Source organism: Pinus tabuliformis, chromosome Q (assembly GCF_031772625.1).
Source record: "Pinus tabuliformis cultivar Carrire ecotype Pingquan chromosome Q, CPIR1, whole genome shotgun sequence".
Lineage (NCBI taxonomy): Eukaryota > Viridiplantae > Streptophyta > Pinopsida > Pinales > Pinaceae > Pinus > Pinus tabuliformis.
Genome location: NC_142296.1, coordinates 586,383,321 through 586,403,068, shown reverse-complemented (window position 1 = coordinate 586,403,068; position 19,748 = coordinate 586,383,321).

Below are 19,748 nucleotides of genomic sequence, written 5' to 3'. Positions count from 1 at the left end.
CAGTAGAATCTCAGAGTGAGGTTCTATCATCATTTTCATCTAACATCCCATCCATATCATCACAAGTTCATTCATCCATCCCAGAACTCCAGATTGTGGTTCACGCAGGTATAGGAGCAACATCCTCCTCTACCAAACCACCTTCAACTACTGCCACTCCTCTTCCTACTCATACTCCAACAATGGCAGGAAATCCACCACCAAGGCCATGGGCCAATCCAAGAGCTGTACGAATTCCTGCACCCTTCTCACAATTACCAGCTCACCCTGAGAAATGGCTCCCCAAGTTCAATCCTGATAATGGCCTGTCAGCCGAAGAGCACATAAATAATTTCATGTTGTCTATTAATTTAAATGGAGTAACGGAAGAGGACGCAGTTGTACGATTTTTCCCTTATACTTTACAAGGAGCAGCAAGATCATGATATTTTTCATTACCATTAGGCTCCATTAATAACTAGGATACATTTCAATATCAGTTTTTAACAAAATTTGGAGATGACCGATCTACAACAACTTTAATCAATGACCTATCCAATTTGAAAGCCAAACCAAGAGAACCAATTAAGGATTTCAATTCTTGCTTCAATAAATTATTAAACAAAATACCAGCAGCGTTGAAGCCTAGTAATGAAGTCCAAAATGAATGGTATATTTCCGCTTTGCCCTCAAATTCAGCCATCTTTGTAGATAGAGCTACCAAGCCAATGTTAGCTGAAAACATGAAAGAGGCGATAGCTGTAGAGAAACGTATCCTAGCCGTAGAAAAGAAAAACGCTGTAGATGAAAGAAAGTCTAAAAAAGTGTCTTTTAGAGATGATCCTAAGAAAAAACAATCAAAAGACCTGTTCGACTTGGAAGGGTTACAGAAAGTCTTGAAAACCATGTCCAACGAAATGGTAGATATAAAGAAACAAGTAGTAGAAACCTCTTCCAAGAAACCTTATAAACCCTTTAAAAGAAATCCTTCAACTGATCTGAAACCTCCAAATGCTATAACAAACGCAGAATCAGAAGGGGAAGAGGAAGAAGTTTCAAATGAGGAACAGACCGATGATGATGAAGTTGTAGAACTACAAGGAATGTGGGACTTCATTCTTCTGGATGAAGAAGATCAAGATGCATTACCAGTTACTACCAGAAGTAGAAATCAACTTGATCCCCCACAATCCAGTGCTAAGCAGAAAAATCCAAGCCCGACTCCTAAGGATAAAATCGTAGGTAAGAAGTCCTCACCAAAGGATACTCAGACCAACCCAGTCCAATTTGATTCAACAACTTCATCTAAAACGCTTATCGTCTCCGATGGAATGGAGTATAACATTGGTGAAGACATGAAGAAGACTAGGGCTAATATTAATTTCCATGAGCTTAGCAAATTAAATCATCAATAGAAATTGCTCTTGAAAGAGCTGAATGCAGTACCAATTGCGCCTCTACCTGTCGCTGTAATTTCACAAGCTACTCATGAAATGGGAAGACCTCTGACTAGTATGTCAAATAAAGTCGATCCAAATGACATTGCTTTGATTGGAGGAAGGTCAGAACCCCATACTCCGCCATTTCTCCTTACCTTTTAAGTTTTCAACAAAAATTTGCATAACTGTCTGGTAGATTCTGATGCTTCAACTAACATTTTGCCTAAGATAGTTTGCGCAAAGTTAAATGTCCAACCTCAAAAATATGTAGTGCGCATAGTACAGCTGGATTGGTCTCAAGTCGAGGTTATTGGTGAACTTAATTAAGTGACCATAAGGCTTTCATCAAATCCAAAGGTGTGTCAAGTTATTGATATACTTGTCGCAGATATTCCTGAATTTTATGGACTAATTCTTAGCAGGGATTGGTCAGATAAGCTTCATGATTACTTTGGGACTGATTGGTCTCATATGTGGCTCCCTTACAATGGTAAACCAAATTAGATAAAGGTTGAGCAAGAAAGACACCAAAAGTATATAGTAACGGAGTTGGAAGGGGAAAACGAACCTATAATGTACAACAACAATATAATTGGAAATTATTCTGTTGATTCATTCTTAGGGAATTTCAATGCTCATACTTCACCTTTTTTAGAAATTTCTGTTTTATCTCAGATAGAAAATTTCTCTCAAATGGACACTTCTAGATGCATTAATTTTGTAGATAGACCAGTAAATAAAAATTTGTTTTGGAAATTATTTTTTGATGGTTCTAAGTCTAATGATGGACCAGGAGCAGGTTGTATATTAAGCAACCCAAAAGGAGAGAAAACCATGCTAACATGTAGACTCGAGTTTGATTGCATGAAAAATACTGCTGAATATGAAGCGTTAGTTCAAGGGTTATACAAGGCAATCGGGCTTGATATCAAATATCTGCAAGTCTTTGGAGATTCTAAGATTGTTATCAGACAGGTAAGAAATACTATACATTGTCTATTAGGACACTTGAAGCACTATCAATCATTAGTACAAGACCTGACTTCACACTTTATAGCATTTAATATTTCATCTATTCCCAGACTCCAAAATGCTAGTGCTGATCTCCTTGCTAATGTGGCTTCCAAGCTCATTCCATCAGAGGACTATAGTCCAGACAGATTCTCAATTGAATTAATCTTTAGACCCTCCATTCCTAATAATATTACCAACTGGAGATTTTTCAACGGTGACCCTGATATTGTAAGTTTTCTAACTTCAGAAGGCTCTTATAATAATCAGATAATTGATGAAGACCAACATGACAACTAGTTGAAACAAGGAAGAAACAATAACTCTATACCTAAATTTGTAGTCAAGTTGGAGGACCTATATGACTCAAAGGACAGGTTCAAAAGGTCCACCAATTCAAAACTTCAGAGTTCAACTCTGAGATATGAATTAGTGAATCTGGGGACTGACATAAAACCATAGAACATCAACCTAGGTCTTGGTCTAACACCCGAGGAAAAGGTAGCTTTCATTCGACTGCTAAACAATACAAAAATGTCTTTTCCAGGAATTACAATGATCTCAATACTTATGACACTTCGTTTATACAACATACAATTCTAATGATCGTTGATGAAAAGCCAGTCCAGTAGAAATTGAGGAAAATCCATCCTAATTTGGAAAATCAGATTAAGTCTGAGTTGAACAAATTACTGAAATTCAAGATTATTTTCCTGTTAGGCATTCCAGATGGGTTTCCAACCTAGTACCAGTTAGAAAGAAAAACAGAGATATCCGGATTTGTATTGACTTTCGAAATCTCAATAAAGCTTGCCAAAAGGATAATTTTCCACTACCCCCTATGGAACAAATATTACAATCAGTTGTAGGGTCTGAATTGATGTCCTTTTTAGATGGCTTCTCGGGGTATAACCAAATCTTGGTCCACCCAGATGATCAATTGAAGACCACATTTAAAACAAAATGGGGCACTTATGCATGTCAAAAGATGCCGTTTGGGATGATTAATGCCGGTGCCATGTTTCAAAGGGCCATGGACATTGCATTTAAAGGATTATTGAATAGGTTAGTGGTGATTTACTTAGATGACATAACAGTGTATTCTAAAAAATGCAGTAGTCACCTTAGAGACTTAAAACAGATCTTCCAACGATGTCAAAAATATGGGATCTCACTTAATCCAAAAAAGTTGTTTTTTGCATTAAGTGAAGGGAAGCTTCTCGGATTTATAGTGTCTAAAGCTAGAATCCATATTGATCCAGATAGAATTAAGGAAATTTATGAGATATCCCTACCCCATAATAAAAAATCTATGCAGTCTTTCCTTGGTTAGATTAATTTTGTTAAAATATTTGTCCTCGACTTTTCATGAATCGTGTCACCTCTCCAATCCATGTTAAAGAAAAATATCTTTTCAAATGGGGTCATGCAGAACATGAATAGGCAAAGATGGATTTGATTTTTCAACTTGTCCTGATGATGAACCACACTCGTTGGTTCGAAACGCGTCGACAAATGATTTATCTTGTGATTTACGCCGAAAAATTTCTCTTAAACATGAAGTGTTTGGTTTGATAAAACAAGCGATTATAAATACCCCATCTCTAGCTACTCCAAACTTTTCTGATCCTTTCATTTTGTATACATTTTCCTCTGAGAAATCGTATGCTGCAATACTCACGTAGGCCAATCAAGATAAAGCCAAAGCCCCAATTGCCTTCTTCAGTTCGAACTTGCAAGGCGCTGAATTAAATTACTCTGACATTGAGAAATAGGCTTATGTTCTATTCAAAGCAATTAAACACTTTAGACCCTTCCTTCTCAAGACTCATACGAAAATAATAGTACCATTTCCAGCTGTAAGAAATCTTTTGGTACAAAAAGACGTGGGCGAAAAGAGGGCAAATTGGGTCACAACCCTATTGAAAATAATACTGAGAGGGGGGGTGAATCAGTATTATCAATTCAAATATTCCTTTTTTCAAAATCAAATGATATACGCTACTTAATTTAATTAAACCCGCGTATATACGCAACTATGCAGAAGGAATCCCGCATATACAATGCAAACTTTTAAACGACTTTATCTTTCTGATGATGATTATTAATCTGTGTTTGAGAATCAAATAACCAGTAACCAGAAACAGTAAAACAGAGCAGAAAAACAATCGCACACAAGAACACAAGATATAAGGTGGAAACCCAATGTGGGTGAAAACCACCTACTGAAATTCGTCTCTATCTTCTCTTTAATTAGAAACTTCTTTTTACAATTGTACTAGTGCAGTCCTTTACCAGTACATAGGCTGCAACCTGCAGAGAGCTACAACCCTCTCTCATTTTCCAGCTTCTCCTGGAAGGGAGCTACAACCCCCTTAGCTCTTGCACTAGCCAAGATACTAGTACGTAGGTGCTGGCCTACAGAAGGCTACAACCTTCTCTTTCTTTCAGGGACCACGTTTCATAAATTTTCAAACTGGATCCACAAATAGCATCAATCAAACATCAAGAATTATTGCATCAAGCAATCACCTTTTCACCAATCAAAACTGAATCAAAATAAATAATTCTTTGACGACTGTACCCAGATCACAGTAACAGTAACCACTCACCAAATCTGAACCTAGAACACTGCAGCAATAAACAGAAGCAACAAGCTCACAACTCAAAATATATATGCTACTTTAATAGCCTGAAGCCTGCGGGCATACGCTTCTACGTATGGAACAACCTGCATATACGTTGTTTTCCTTCACTTAACCAGCATATATACGCGCCTTCGCTTCACTGAACCTGCGTACAGATCTATAAAGGATAATTCGTTCTTTCAGATACTAATTAACCCAGATTATCAGTTTTATAGATCAAGCAAGCGCCACATATAATAGATCAAAATCATACAATGATACTACCATTCGAGCTTAAAGATTATGATCCATCAATAGAACTTATCCTTCTCTTTGCGCTAAGGTTCCTCCTTCATTCAGATCCAGATCTGCACCATAACCCAATTACCAGTATTCCAGATCTAGCACTTTATCATATATTCAATAATAATTCAGATGTAATTTTGCCACATGATCTCCTTCCTCTTTTATAGTCCTAGGCTTTCCACAATACCACGGTCCAAAACCATAATAAACCAATACCACGGGCCCAATACTTGGGATCAACACGTCTGACGAGGTACCATGGTCCAAAACCATAGGTTCAAATACTAAGAACTAACTACCACGGACCAAAAGTAAGCTCTCCAACATATATGCTCTTTTCCTTGCCTGAAAGTGCGTGTATACGCATACACGCCTTTGAAACGTCTAACCCGCGTGCATACGCGTCTTCGTCTAGATAAACCTGCGTATATGTCTTTTCCTTCATTCTGAAAGCCTGCATTGAGATCTGTTATCAAAGAGAGTTGCCATCAAGGACAACACCTGTGCCATAGCTCCAAACCTGTGCCATAATGCCAACAATCTCCCCCTTTGGACTTGATGGCAACCCAAAATCCTCAAAGTCATTCTCCCCCTTTGTCATCAAGGGCAAAGGGTTGTGCTCCCTGTTGTGGGGAAAAATACCTATGCAGGATGATCCTATCCACCTAAGGTGTGACAGTGCCTTAGCAACAAACAGAGACAGCTATTCTAGTATTCTTCCTTTATGAATTAAGAATGAAGAGAGATGGATGGACTAACCGGTGTCTTCCGTTTGTCCCTCGATCCAGTTTCTCTTCTCTTGGAAATTTCCCATCTACTTGTCTTCTCGCTCGCCCAGCTTCAAGAGGTTTCTGCAAGATCACAAGAAGAGAACACTACACAAGACATGGATTCATATTCATAACTAGTTCAGGATTAGAAATAAACTAAACATACTAATGCAATCATACATCAAAGATACATTAGTATATAGGAGAAACCAAGATAGCTTTATTGATGAATAACAAGGTTCAGGAAGAGATACAACCCAGAGGGCTCCAATCCAGCATCTCCTTCCCAGCAAATGGAATTCCTATGTTCACCCCCTTCAAAGCATTAAGCACCCAATAGTTCCAGTCTCAAACCAACAACAATTCTTTGCAATAACAAAATTCCAGCCTCTAGATCTCATGGAGGAGAGATCCATATATAGATGTTTGGAGAGAGGATGAGTTAGCTTGAGATCTGACTAGTGTCCTCTCCCTCTGTCAGTTCTTGATTCCACTTGGAGGTTCTTGCTTCCACTTGGAGATTTGGAACCTCTTACTCATCACCAGTCGAATTCCCTGAGGCAAGTGTCATTGAGGAAGATTTTGGAAGCTTCCTGGGCTTTGACACCTCGTGGAATGAACTTGCCACATGTCAACTCTCGCTCAGCGCAGGTAGCCAGTGTTGCCTTTGACATTCAGCGCAGGTAGCCAGTGTTGGCTTTGACATTCAGCGCAAACAGCTAGTGGAGCCACTGAATTGATCCTGAATTGACTTGTTTTTGAGCAGTTTCTGGTGGAGAACTTCTGTGAATTGTTGTGGTTTGTTAGCCTTGTTCCTCTAGGGGTAGGAACAACATGTTTAGGGACTTTGGATCCCTTAGATTATGGACATTTCATGCTTAATGCTGTAAGGCACAAAAATGTCTATAACAGTTGCCCCCTAAAGTATGAGGCTGTTTATCGGGTGAAATGCTTTATCAGGGGGATCCGAAGTTCATCTAATGCTGGGAGGAGACCTGTAATAAGATACAATACAATACATTATTTTTCATACTGCTTTCATGATCTAGCTGAGGCGGGCATTCCCATGCTCAGCTTTATAAATTCATTTTTCTGTACATAGAACAGACAATCGTCTGATGGTAGACTGATAATTTTGATGAAATTATCATCCTTTGAGCAGGATGATTATCTGCTGCAATGATGTACATGTCAATGTACGGATGAAACTAGATCCGGGGTCTTCAAACTCATTCGATCTTCACTCTAAGTACAAGTCGATCCATGTGAGAATTGTTCTGAAGTCGAACATGGAAAGACATCACTTGATTACCGGTCAATGAGGTAAACCGTTAACAAGCGCGAGAGAAATCACCGATAATGATAATGACCCTCAAGGTACTGCAGTACAATTCACGTGGTGTGAATAAAGGACTTGGCGTCGAACACCACGCAAAATCTTTCGGTCGAAGGTCATTGATGTATACCCGTCGCCAGAAGTGAGAAACTTGCCATTGAGGCATGCAAGCTTCAAAGTACTGAAGGGGTTGTTCCTAGATCAACTTCTTGGATAATGAGCTGATGTCGACAAGAAGCGATCCGTCAAAGGAGGGCCTTAATGAATCCCACATCAGTGACACGGAATGGAGCTAATGATTTTAATGGAGGTGAAACGATCTATGACATATGATTCAGGGTGGCGGTCATGAAAGGATGAAGGATAATGTACGGCAGTGGATGGGACACGGTTGACTTTTCTGAATAACTTCTCTTGAACATATGGCGACACTGATGCGATGGATTGGTAGCATTACCCCAAATATGGATGGTATGGCAAGACCATGGATGTGACCGGTGAATGAAACAACCCAACCCGATTGTGGTACGGAGGAAGAGTGTCATGTTCAAGAGCGACTTGCTACCATCAAAGTTTTCTTGAGATTCTCCCAATTTTTCCCCAGTCATTGCTGACCAGTACCTCTTTATTTTTGTCAAGCTTGAGGAGGATAACATATGCTTGTTCTATAACCTGCCCTTCGGGCAAGCCCATCGCTATGTTTTAACGAGCTTAGCGATAGTGAAACTCGTTCTCGTCTAAAGACAAGTTTGTCGCTATTTAATGATTTTAACAAGTCTAACGACAAAGATAACTCGGTCCTTTTCATTTTTAGAGAGTCTGAAAAGGTACATAAAGTTAACTCCAAAAGTCCTTTTTCGTCATCTAATCCTTAAGTCCGAAAAAGTATAAAACAATACAGAAGGGATGAGTTTTCGATAGTTTTAACGAGCTGAACAAAACAAGCGCTCGATCTTTTTGTGCAATAATCCCTCAGGTCCAAAAAGATTAAAATCTAGAGGAGGGATAGCTCTTCCGGTCGCTTTAACGAGCTGGAAGGCCAAAACTCGGCAATCTTTTCATATTTTACGAGTCAGATGAAAAGAGCTTAAAGAAGACTCGTCTTTTGAGGAACGAGTGATAAACAGGGTTAGCAGCTGATTCTAGGTACAGGTTGGAATTTTCCAATCACGGCAGTGTCACAAGGATGGCTAGTGAAATCACTCTTCGCAGCTGTTCCTCAAAATGGGTAAACAATCATATGGACGTGAATGATCGGCCAATGGAAAAGTGGAGGTGACGGTGCAAACACGACCAAGGCTTTAATGGCTGATGATATTACATTCACTGTGGTTATTTACCGGGATAGTTCATTTTTTAACGAGCTTAAATGCGGGTGGAAACATTTGCTCGATCTTATGTTTATTTTTTAACGAGCATGAACTATGTGCTAAAACTGCTCGGATCTTGCGTTCCAGTCATATGATAAGAGTGTCTCATCAAGATTCTATTTTTTATGGAGCTTCATCTCCCTAAGCTTTGCTCCGGATCCTTTCGTTATGCAAGTTCGGAAACGACTAATCCTACGAGTTTAAAGGGTTAGACCTACAGGTTTAAAGGGAGGACCTAAAAATTTAAAAAATAAATAGTCGCCCCTTGCTTGCACTCCAAAAGGTTTGCATGCCCCCAGGCATAAAGTATGATTTCAAGGTTACCCCTCAATTTGCAGATAAAACATTTGTTTTACCGGGAGAGGCCTACCTCTTTCAGGTTACCCAAAGATTGTTCTGTTATTCTTTCAACAAAACACTTCTTCGGCGATGTCTACTGAGATAAACAAAGGTGAGTGACGAGACCCGCCCTCTCACATAAATTTGACAAGAGAATCTTATTCCAGAACAACCGCTCTTCCAACCACGGACGGGGTACGGACTAGTCATATTTTCCCGCGGAAACCTACCTTATACCCAAAGTTTTCCTGCCGAAGCAGACCAGGACGCATGCCCCCTGGGTTCCAGTCATATCCTCTCGGATTACTCGCGCTCATCAGGAGGACGGACCGTGGGTTGAGACATTTCCTGTGTGAAGAGACCATTTAGGGATGGTATATGACTATTTGCGATGCGTGATCCGGGAAATGAAAGCTGGTCCACGAGCTTGACCACTCTTCCTTCGTGCATAAAACACATTACTCTAAAGAGTGAGGAGACTATAGCTCCCATGCAATATATATAGTCTCGTCCAAGGAGTAGGTTATAATCCAAGGGTCCTTGAACGACCATCACGTTCATTTTAACGGTCTTCCCTTTCAATGTTATGGGTACATTGGGGAGGATCCCTAAAGGTCGACTGGTTCCTTTATCAAAGCCTAATAGATTTCTCATTTCAGGCAAAAGCGCTGGCGAACCAAGAAATTTCCAAGCAATAGAGGAAAGGATACTCACAGATGCCCCCTCATCAATGATAGTGCCAGCCATTACCATTCTATATATTTGAACGATAATTCTGAATGGTATGCTTGCTGGCAACCGGGGTCTGCCTAGTTGGTTCCAGTCGAACGAGACAACTAGGTTGCTTGGTGGTGGGACCGAATAGACGACCGAGTACGACTCTGACGAAGTTCCTTCCTGCGATAAAGGAATGGGCAAATTGCCCCCTTGTTCGTCGGAGTCTGTGTTGATGAAGAGAATTTGGACGGTGTCGTCTTTATTCTCTTCTGTGATGGTATCATTCGAAGATAAAGCCTTTGAAGGCAAAACCGAGTCAACTGCCGTCTCAACCTTTAGACTTTCGTCAAGTATGGATTCAGACGGTTCATCTTCAATGATAGATGCTTCGGCTGACCACCTGGGCGGGCCAGCCAGGTTCTCAACTAGTGAAGGGCTTGGCAGGAGTTTTTGATATCCAGGAGGAAGTTGCGCTCGTAAAATCGGGCGATCTTCCAAAACTCTTTTAGCCTCGTCTAAGAAGGGACAATGGTGGATGGCATGGTCACCTTCACACAGTTTGCAGGGAAATCTAGCTTTCCCTCTCCGTCCTATGGCTTCACTTTCACTAGTTGACGGTGAGCAGTCAGCATGGCTATCAGAGGTTGACGCCACCGAATTGTGCAAACGGGGAGACCAGTCCCTTAGTATCCGAGGGATGCAGGGACAATCTCTGTGGAAGTGGTCTCCCTTGCATATGACACATGGCGATTTAGGCCTAGTCAGTGCTGTGTGTGGATTTTTGTCAGACGACACTTGTTTGCCCCCAGTTGCTTTTGGCTCCTTCTTCTTCTTCTCTTTCTTCTTCTTTTCCTTCTTCTCCTTAGGAACTTGGTTTTTAGTTTTACCAGTTCCGTCAAGCGAAGAGGAAGGAGGAGATGAAGAATTAGATGAAGTAGAAGGCTGGTGGGCAACTCTGGTCTGGTCTAACTGTTGACTCGACTGTTCAGGAATGGTGGTGTTCTGAACGACATTGGTTGAAAAGAGCCAGACCGGCAAGCCAATTGTTACACTAAAAAATGTCGCCATGACTATTTGCAGTTAGTATGGCTCCATCCACTGTCATACTATCCTCCTTGGCAAGTCTCATGCCTCTGCTCTTCATGTCAAACTTCAAAAAAGAGAGAAAAGTCATTTAATGTCAATTATCTCTGGTACGCAGTTTCTCTTAGCCTTACCTGCGTGTACGCAACCCAAGTTCACAATACCTGCGTACTTGTACGCTCTGTATGTAAAGAGGTGGGTGCGTACTCCTGTAAAGGTCAAAAGGCACAAGTTTCACTCTAAAAAAGTTACTTGTGGTCATTTCTAGAGCATTCTAGAAGCTTGTTTGACGTGTATGAAGCGCCTCCAGATGGTTCATGTATCCCTACCAAAGAGGAACTTATCCCATCAAGAGGGGAGCTATCCCATCCAAAGAGGGGCTTATCCCATTGATGGTGGACCTGAATAACTTCCTCTAGAGCACTATAAATACAGGCATTGGGCCAAAGGGAGGAGAGGTTGAAAGTTGAACATTCCTAAGGGTATATGCTGCTGGAATTAGGACTTCCTTGTAGAAGCTTGTGAGGAGAGATTACCATCTTTGCTTGTTCTATTTGGAAGTGGGTGAGCTGATCAGAGTAAAGGAGAACTCTTGTGGACCCTGAGAGGGACTTGCACAACACCAAGGCTCAGGTTGTAATGGTTCCTTTTGTTACCTTTTAATACAAATTAGTCCATTCTTCTCAACAATTTGTTATTTATGAGTTGTTTCATATACTCCTTGGTCTATATGTTAAATACGTTTTATTTTATGTGATATTTAGGTGCTATTTAATCGTTTGATTGTTAGTGAATGCAGGTTTCGAAGGGAAGGAGGAGCTCATCCGGATCAACGAAGCTGGACTACTACAACAGCGTTGGGTTACAGGTAGGATCTAAACACTTGATTTCTCATATTGTAAAAGCATATTTAGAGAAGGATTGCTCTTATTTGTCTTGTTTGTCACTAGAAAGTCTTAGGCTTATAGGGAGGTCAGTTGTGTCCACACTAACGACTCATTCCGTGTGACAAAATGGCGACTCCGCTGGGGAATCCATGAATGTGTTTGAGTTATTTTTGATTTGATATTTTGGTCTGAGAAACATCGCTTGTTTTCTGATTTTTGGCTGTCTAGCTGTGTATTTGGGTGGGTTAGCTTAGAGTCAATTTAGATTTTTATTTTTCTTAGCTTTGCCAGCAGTACGCAGTCTCTGAGTTAGGCACAGTGCATACTTGTACGCACTGCGTCTTTGTGCACAGGGCGTACCCGCGCCTGTGTCAACAGATCACCTGCGTACCCCTGTCAAATTTGAGAAAATTTCATTTTTCCTCTTTTTGCTCTTTAGATTTTGTTTTTACTTTGTTTTTACTGCCCAGATCCATTAGTTTACTGTCAGAGATCTTCACCTGAACTTGTCCCGTTAGCGTCGTGGGTTTTGGTGGAATTCATAGGGATTTTGCCTTAGGGTTTGATTTTTAACTGGTCCTGTAGTGACTTTGGCGTTAAAGGTTGTCAAACTTTGGATCTCCTTGGTTTTGGTCAGTCCTATTAGGAGTCGTGCCTGTCATAGAAGTCACCCTTGTGAGAGACCTACCTTTGTGTCTTCTCTTTGCGAATCTCGAAAAGTTTGTTTGTTAAAACTTTGAATTTCATTCTTGAGAAAAAAGAACAAAAAGATTTCGATTTTGTTTTTTGATTAGTTTATGATTCTGCATGAACTGATCCTTAGTTTCATTTTGACTGAGTAAAACATCCGGGAATTATCCTTGTAGGCTTTTGTCCTCATTATTTTTTGCTTTTAGGTAAATTTCCTTTTAATTTGCTTTTGAGTGAATTTGAGTTGATTGTCTTAGGTTTGTTAAATTTGATTTGATAAATAGTTTTTACATGCTTTATTAATATAGAAAAAACACAAAAATTCTTTTGGAAAAAGTTTGCTTTGGTAGCATTTATAGACTTTTGGGAGAAAAAGGAAATTTCGTAGAGTAATTAGTGGTCATGAGTAGTATGTTTTGAAAAGATAAAGAAATTGCTTCTTTGATTGTCTTTGCCAAGAAAGTTGTTTTCTATAAAATTTGCATTTTCCAACTCTCTTAGCTAGGAGATTCACTGAAAAAGAAAAGTAGTGTAAATCATCTTAGGTGCATCTTTGTAGTGGTTGCGAGTCGAGTCTACACACCACCAGTTTCATCTCCACTACCTTTTTGTCTTTAAGAAAAACCATAAAATTAACGCTTAAAGTAAAATCAACTTAGTAACTTTTATTTACTAGGGCTCTGAAACACCAATTTAGATCAGGCTAGTGTCTTGGAGTAGGAGAGTAATTAACTCTCCAAGACAACAAAACCAAACAAGTAGCTTATCTTGTGATAGAATAAATCCAATTGTTTCATTTGTACTCTGGGAAAGCTCCTCTTAAAGGAGAAGCACGAGCTCGTGTCCGAACCAGTGAGGGGATCAATCCTCCCTCGTTGGGAATGACACCAGACACGCACGTATTACAAATGGTAAACCTCAGATTAACCATTGTCGAGGAGCCAGGGGTCACTTGTCGGTAAACCTTGGATTATTGTCAAGGAGCCGGCAAGGGGATTGAGCTTGATACTCTGCCCTTGCGTGCTGTCGGAGTGTAGACTGTTCTCCCAGGTGCATTTGTTGCTATTGGTAACCTTAGTGACCATTACCTTTAGGATTCTACCGAGGTGACGGTGGAGGGAAGATCCCACTGTACCTGGAGCAGACGTCGGCTAGACTCACTTGGATTTTCCGAGGGGTTCACTTCACTCGAGACGGTTAAAGTGGAGGAACTTGTGCCGGTCTATTCATTAAGCAGGTTGCCGGGGTAACTGTTCCACCCACCACTTCTGTACTAAATCCGGCGATGTTGGGTTTCATCTCCAACTAGCGTTTTTGGTCCGGAAGGCTACTGTTTGTGCTTGGTTTGACGCCCTAGATTCTTTAGGCATGTGATTCAAATTTGTTTGGTTCTTTAGAGACTTTAGGTGGTTTGCTTTGAGATTTTACTTTGTTTGCTTGTGCAGTAGTTAAAAGTTTTTAACTGTGGCGGAATTACCGAGACAGTCCCGTAGACTTCGGGGCAAGTCTCCTGAGGTTGTTTCCGTGGCCGAATTGTTGAGGAGATCCCGTAGACTTCGGGGTGAGCCTCCTCAAGACGTCCCAAGTCCTTACGAAGGTTTAAAGGTCCTTGTTACTCCTAGTGGCAGTAAAGTAGGTTCACCTGAAGAAGGAGAGTCGTCATTGGTAGTCCATCCAGATTACCAAGGTCTAGAAACAGGTTATAATCCTGAAGTTGTTGCAGTTTCTGAGCTTGCTGGTAGTTTTTCATCTACTAATGATATAGGTGAAGAACCTGAAATATCTGAACCTGTTACTCCAACTTCTAGTGCACCAGATTCACCTAGGGTAGAAAGAGTCATCACCGAAAATCTTCCTACTGGTTTGATAGCTATTGAAGAACTTGCTCCAGAGGAAGAATTAGGCGTATCTATCCTTGAAGATCAACCTACTATTGATCTAAGGGAGCATGAATCTATCTTTTACAGTCCTCCTAGAAGTACTACTTGGTACCTTTCGTTAACCAATTATTTAGACAACCCAGGCATAGGTTTTTCTCCACCTCGTACTCCTTTTCCACCTGGAAGTATTTATACTCCTGTAAATATGTCTGGTCAGTCGTCCGTGTTCACTCAATCTCCTGAATCTTTCTTGCACGGCGGTCCTTCTGTTCCCGCCGGGTATCAGTCACTTTCTGGTACCTTTGCAGGGGCATCTCCTCAACCTATTGATCATGGGTTATTAGCTGGAAACAATGGTAATAAACCGTTGGGTGTAAGGGACATTTATATGATGTCAAGTTCAGTTCCCATTTCTCAACCTCAAGGTGGCCAATTACCGCCTGGGGGGCAGCCTCAATTAACGCCTGGGGGGCAACCTCACGGTACACAAATTGCGTCTGGGGGGCAACCTCAAGGACAGTATGTACCCATAGTACAATACATGCCTCAAGGTCAACCCCAGCCTCAATATGTACCCCAAGGTCAACCTCAGTATCAATATTTACCTCAAGGGTATCAACCTCAAGGTCAAGGTCAACCCCAGTATCAGTATTTACCCCAAGGTTATCAACCTCAAGGTCAATACTCTAGTCAAGGTTATCAACCACCTCAAGGTCAGTCATATGTTCAAGGTATGGGAACTGTGCCTTTCAGTTATCAATCCTATCCTCAATCCGGTTATGGATCTCAGTATCCTCAACCTGTTACGGGTCAATACCCCGGAATGATAGTGTGGGATCCATCACAAGGTCAACAGGTGTTGCAGCCAAGTATACAGTTGTTACCTCAAACTGGACAACCAGTAGTTTCTGGTTCACCCCAGCAACCGCAACCTGTCCAGTCAAATATTCAAACTTCTGTAACTTCGGTAGTTACTCAGCCGCCAATTGCACCTAGTACTCCATCTCAAACAACTACCGCAACATCTACCGCACTTACTTCTGGAGTATCGACAGCTCCGGTTTCTACTGTCTCTACAACCACTCCTCAGACATCTTTACCGTTGTCTGGATATACGATTCAAACCACGGTCCAGATGCCTGTAGGGCAGCCTGGTTTAAGTACTATTGTAACAAGTCAACCTCAGTTTACCTATCAGCAGTACCAGGGACAGTACCAATTCGGTCCTGCTGTCCAACAACCGGTTTACCAGTATCAACCGTATCCTGGGTACACTTATCAACAACCTCAACAACCCCAGTACGGTCCGGTTAATCCTGGTTTTCCAGGAGGATATAATATCTCGAATGCGATTCCTGTTCCAAGTTATCTTGGATATCCTCCTCCTGGGACTGGTCTTGTGACCCAGAGTTTTAGAGATCCTAACCGGCAGTTACCGTTTATCGCAACTTTGGATTTACCCGACTTGACGCGCCTAACGAACCATCCAATACAATATCTTCCGTTCTGGCCGCCAATGCCAAATAAGTTGCCCAGTGATATACCCAAGTTCGAAGGTAAGTCTGGAGAGGATCCGTCCAATCACGTGATGACTTACCACCTCTGGTGTGCCTCAAATTCCATCTCGGATGATTCGATCCGCTTACGTCTTTTCCAGCGTACGCTCATTGGTCTCGCGGCCAAGTGGTACATTGAGTTACCACGGGCCTCTTTTTACAATTTCAGCCAGTTAGCTACCTCGTTCCTAACTCATTTTCAGTTGCCGGTCAGATACGATAATGGTACTGAGTTATTAACTTCATTAAAACAATCGACGTCCACTTATATTTCCAATCATATTCATGAATGGAGACGTCGACGACGATTAGTCAAAGTTTTTATCCCGGACCAAATCTTAGCTGAATGGTTTGTAAAATCATTATTACCGAAGATTACTGAAGATGTAGCTAAGGCCGGAGTAGTTACTGAGGAGCAAGTCATTGCTCAAGCCCAGTACCTTGACTTAGTTTACACTCAGTCGGGTACGTTACACGAGAAGATCCCAGATCTTCCTAAGTCGAATCAAATCGCTGCTGCTCCTTCGGGGTCTCATGCTGCTGATGGCATGATTGGTACGGTGAATACTAAAAGTAAGAAGAAATCCTCAAAGAATTCTTCTCCAATAATAACCTTACCAGACTCCCTGACAGGAGAGTCTTCTCCTGAAATTACCGCCGACATTCACGCTGTAGAGTCATCTACGGCTAAATAAAAAAATGGTGGTAAGAAGAAAGGTAAGAAGAAGGATAAAGCAGACAAGGCTCCAAAGGAGAAAAAAGAGAAGTCAGAATCTAACGACGAAAAGTGCAAACCTCGCTATCCTTGTTTAATTTGTGAAGAAGATCATTTCACAAGAGATTGCCCTCATCGGGCAGAGGTTGTGAAAATTGTTAAAGGTTCCCCAACTCCTGCTGTTTTGAAAGATCCATTTCCAAAGCAGGAGAGTAAAATGCTAGGTTCTTCCTCGAGTGCCAGTGAAGAACCCATATTGATGATGTCTCATGTACGGATTGCGACTCGATCACAAGATTATGGTAGTAAAAGTCCTGTTGATGGATATAAATCGTGCTTGTCCAAAATACAACTATCCCACGCCCTATATCGATCAAATAATTGATGATTGTGCCGGCAGCGAAATATTTTCCTTTATGGATGGTTTTTCCGGTTACAACCAAATCAATATTCTACCTGCCGATCAACCAAAAACGGCTTTCATTTGTCCCTGGGGGACATTTGCTTACTGCAAATTACATTTTGGACTTAAGAATGCCGGAGCCACTTTCCAACGGGCAATGTCTTACGCGTTTCACGACATCAAGCACATTGTGCAACCGTATCTCGATGATTTGCCTGCTCATTCTTTACATCGAGCTGATCACCTTATCCACTTACGCGCTATTTTTATGAGGTGTCGGCATTATCGAATTCGGTTGAACCCACACAAATGTGTCTTCTGCATAGAAGTGGGACGATTGCTAGGATTTGTTGTTTCAAAAGACGGTATCCGCGTCGATCCCTCGAAGGTCGAAGCTATCATCAAATTGCCTCCTCCTTCGAGTTTGCGCCAACTCCAAAGTTTGCAGGGGAAAGCAAACTTTTTACGTCGATTCATTCCTAACTATGCCGAGATTACAAAGGGTTTCACCAAGTTGTTGAAACAAAATGCACAATTCTCTTGGGATGAGATAGCTCAGAAGTATTTTGATGCACTTACGCACGCGTTGACCCATGCACCGTTGCTGCATCCTCCCAACTACAACCAGGACTACTTTTTGTATCTCGCCGCCTCCCACTCCACCATTGGAATGGTCTTAGTTCAGGAAGACGAATTCGGAACGGAACATGTGATATATTATCTTAGTAGGACGTTAAATCCCACTGAGCTAAAATATTCGCATGTGGAGAAATTGGCCCTGGCAGCTGTTCAGGCTGTCCAACGTTTTCGTCATTACATTCTTCTCCATAAAACTACAGTGATTTCGGATTGCAACCCTATGATCTATATTCTGACTAAACAATTGCTAGGGGGCAAGTACTCCAAATGGATCATTATCCTGCATGAGTTCGATTTGGAATTCGAGAAGTCTAAGTCTAAGAAATCCTTAGTTTTCGCGGAATTGATGTGTGACTTCCCGCGTGCTGACACGGAAACTGTGGCAGAGGAACCCATTGCAGACGAATCTCTGTTTCTCATCAGCACTTTAGATCCGTGGTATGGAGATATAATCGTCTATCTCCAAACCCAATCCTTTCGGCCCGAAGCTTCAAAGTCGGAACGTCGGAAAATTCGATTCCAGTCCCAACAATACAAAATTATTGGAGATACTCTTTATCGTCGTGGGGCGGATTTAGTTTTTCATCGTTGTTTAACTCATGAAGAGGCAGAAAGGGTTATGAACGACTTCCATTCTGGAGCATGTGACGGTCATATGTCTGGGTATGCCACAGCTCAGAAGGTGTTGCGTGCTGGCTATTTCTGGCCGTCCATGTTTAAAGATTGTATCATTGCGGTCCGAAAATGCCACAACTGTCAAGTGTTTGATCGCAAGATGCGCGCACCACCTGCTCCTCTCCACCCAATAATTGCCGTTGGTCCTTTTGCTAAATGGGGTATCGATTTTATTACATGTAACCCTCACTCGGCCGAGGGGCATGCGTATATCATCCTTGCGGTTGATTATTTTACTAAGTGGGCCGAGGCGATGCCTACATTCGAGGCAGATGGCAAGACAGCTGTGATTTTCGTATTCAATCATATTATTGCTAGGTTTGGTGTCCCACAAGCGATAATCACTGACCATGGGCGCCATTTTCGAGACATTATGATGACAGAACTTACAAGCCAGCTTGGTTTACGCCATGATAGTTCTACTCCCTATTATCCTCAAGCAAACGGTTTGGTTGAATCCATCAACAAAGTTCTAGTTATCATGATCCAACGAATCATTGGTATTCATCGGTCGAATTGGCATAACATGTTATTTTCAGCGCTTTGGGCGTACCAAACCTCAGTAAAAACATCAACAGGGTTCACTCCTTTCCAACTAGTTTATGGTTTGGAAGCAGTGTTGCCCATTGAATGCGAAATCCCATCACTTCAAATGGCTATCGAATTACTCCCAGCTACTTCCGAAGAGGAGAAGCGTCTGTTATACTTAGCTAAATTAGATGAGACTCGACGTGATGCCGCTTTGGCAATCGAGACTCACGCGAAAAGGATGAAAGCTCAGTATGATCGCAACGTGACCCCTCGTAATTTTTCGGAAGGAGACCTAGTGCAATTATATGATCAAGCTAACGATAAATTAGGTGCTGGAAAATTCGTTCCCATGTGGCATGGGCCCTACATTGTCAAGCGAAAGCTAGCAAAAGGGGCCTATGAGCTGGTAGATTTTGATGGGGACTCTTTGGGTAAGCCCAGAAATGGACTTTACCTAAAGAGGTATTATGCTTAAATGGTGGGTATGGAGATTCAGTTAGTTTAAGTTAGGTTAATTTTTCTTTCTAGCTGGTATGTTTGCTTAGTTTAGACAGTGTGCTTAGCTTAGAGAGTGTGTTTTTCGTCGTTATTCTGGCTTATCTTGGTTTTACTCTTGATATTGCAGATGTCGACGCCTCTCCAAACGTACATTGGATTTGCTGATGGTGCTTGTCGTAGTACATGGAATATCTCTTCCGCAGCCTGGGTTATCTATTCGCCCTCTGACGAGTTAGTTTCTATGCATGGGGTGAGCCTCGGTCAAACAGCAAACAACATTGCAGAATACAGTGCAGT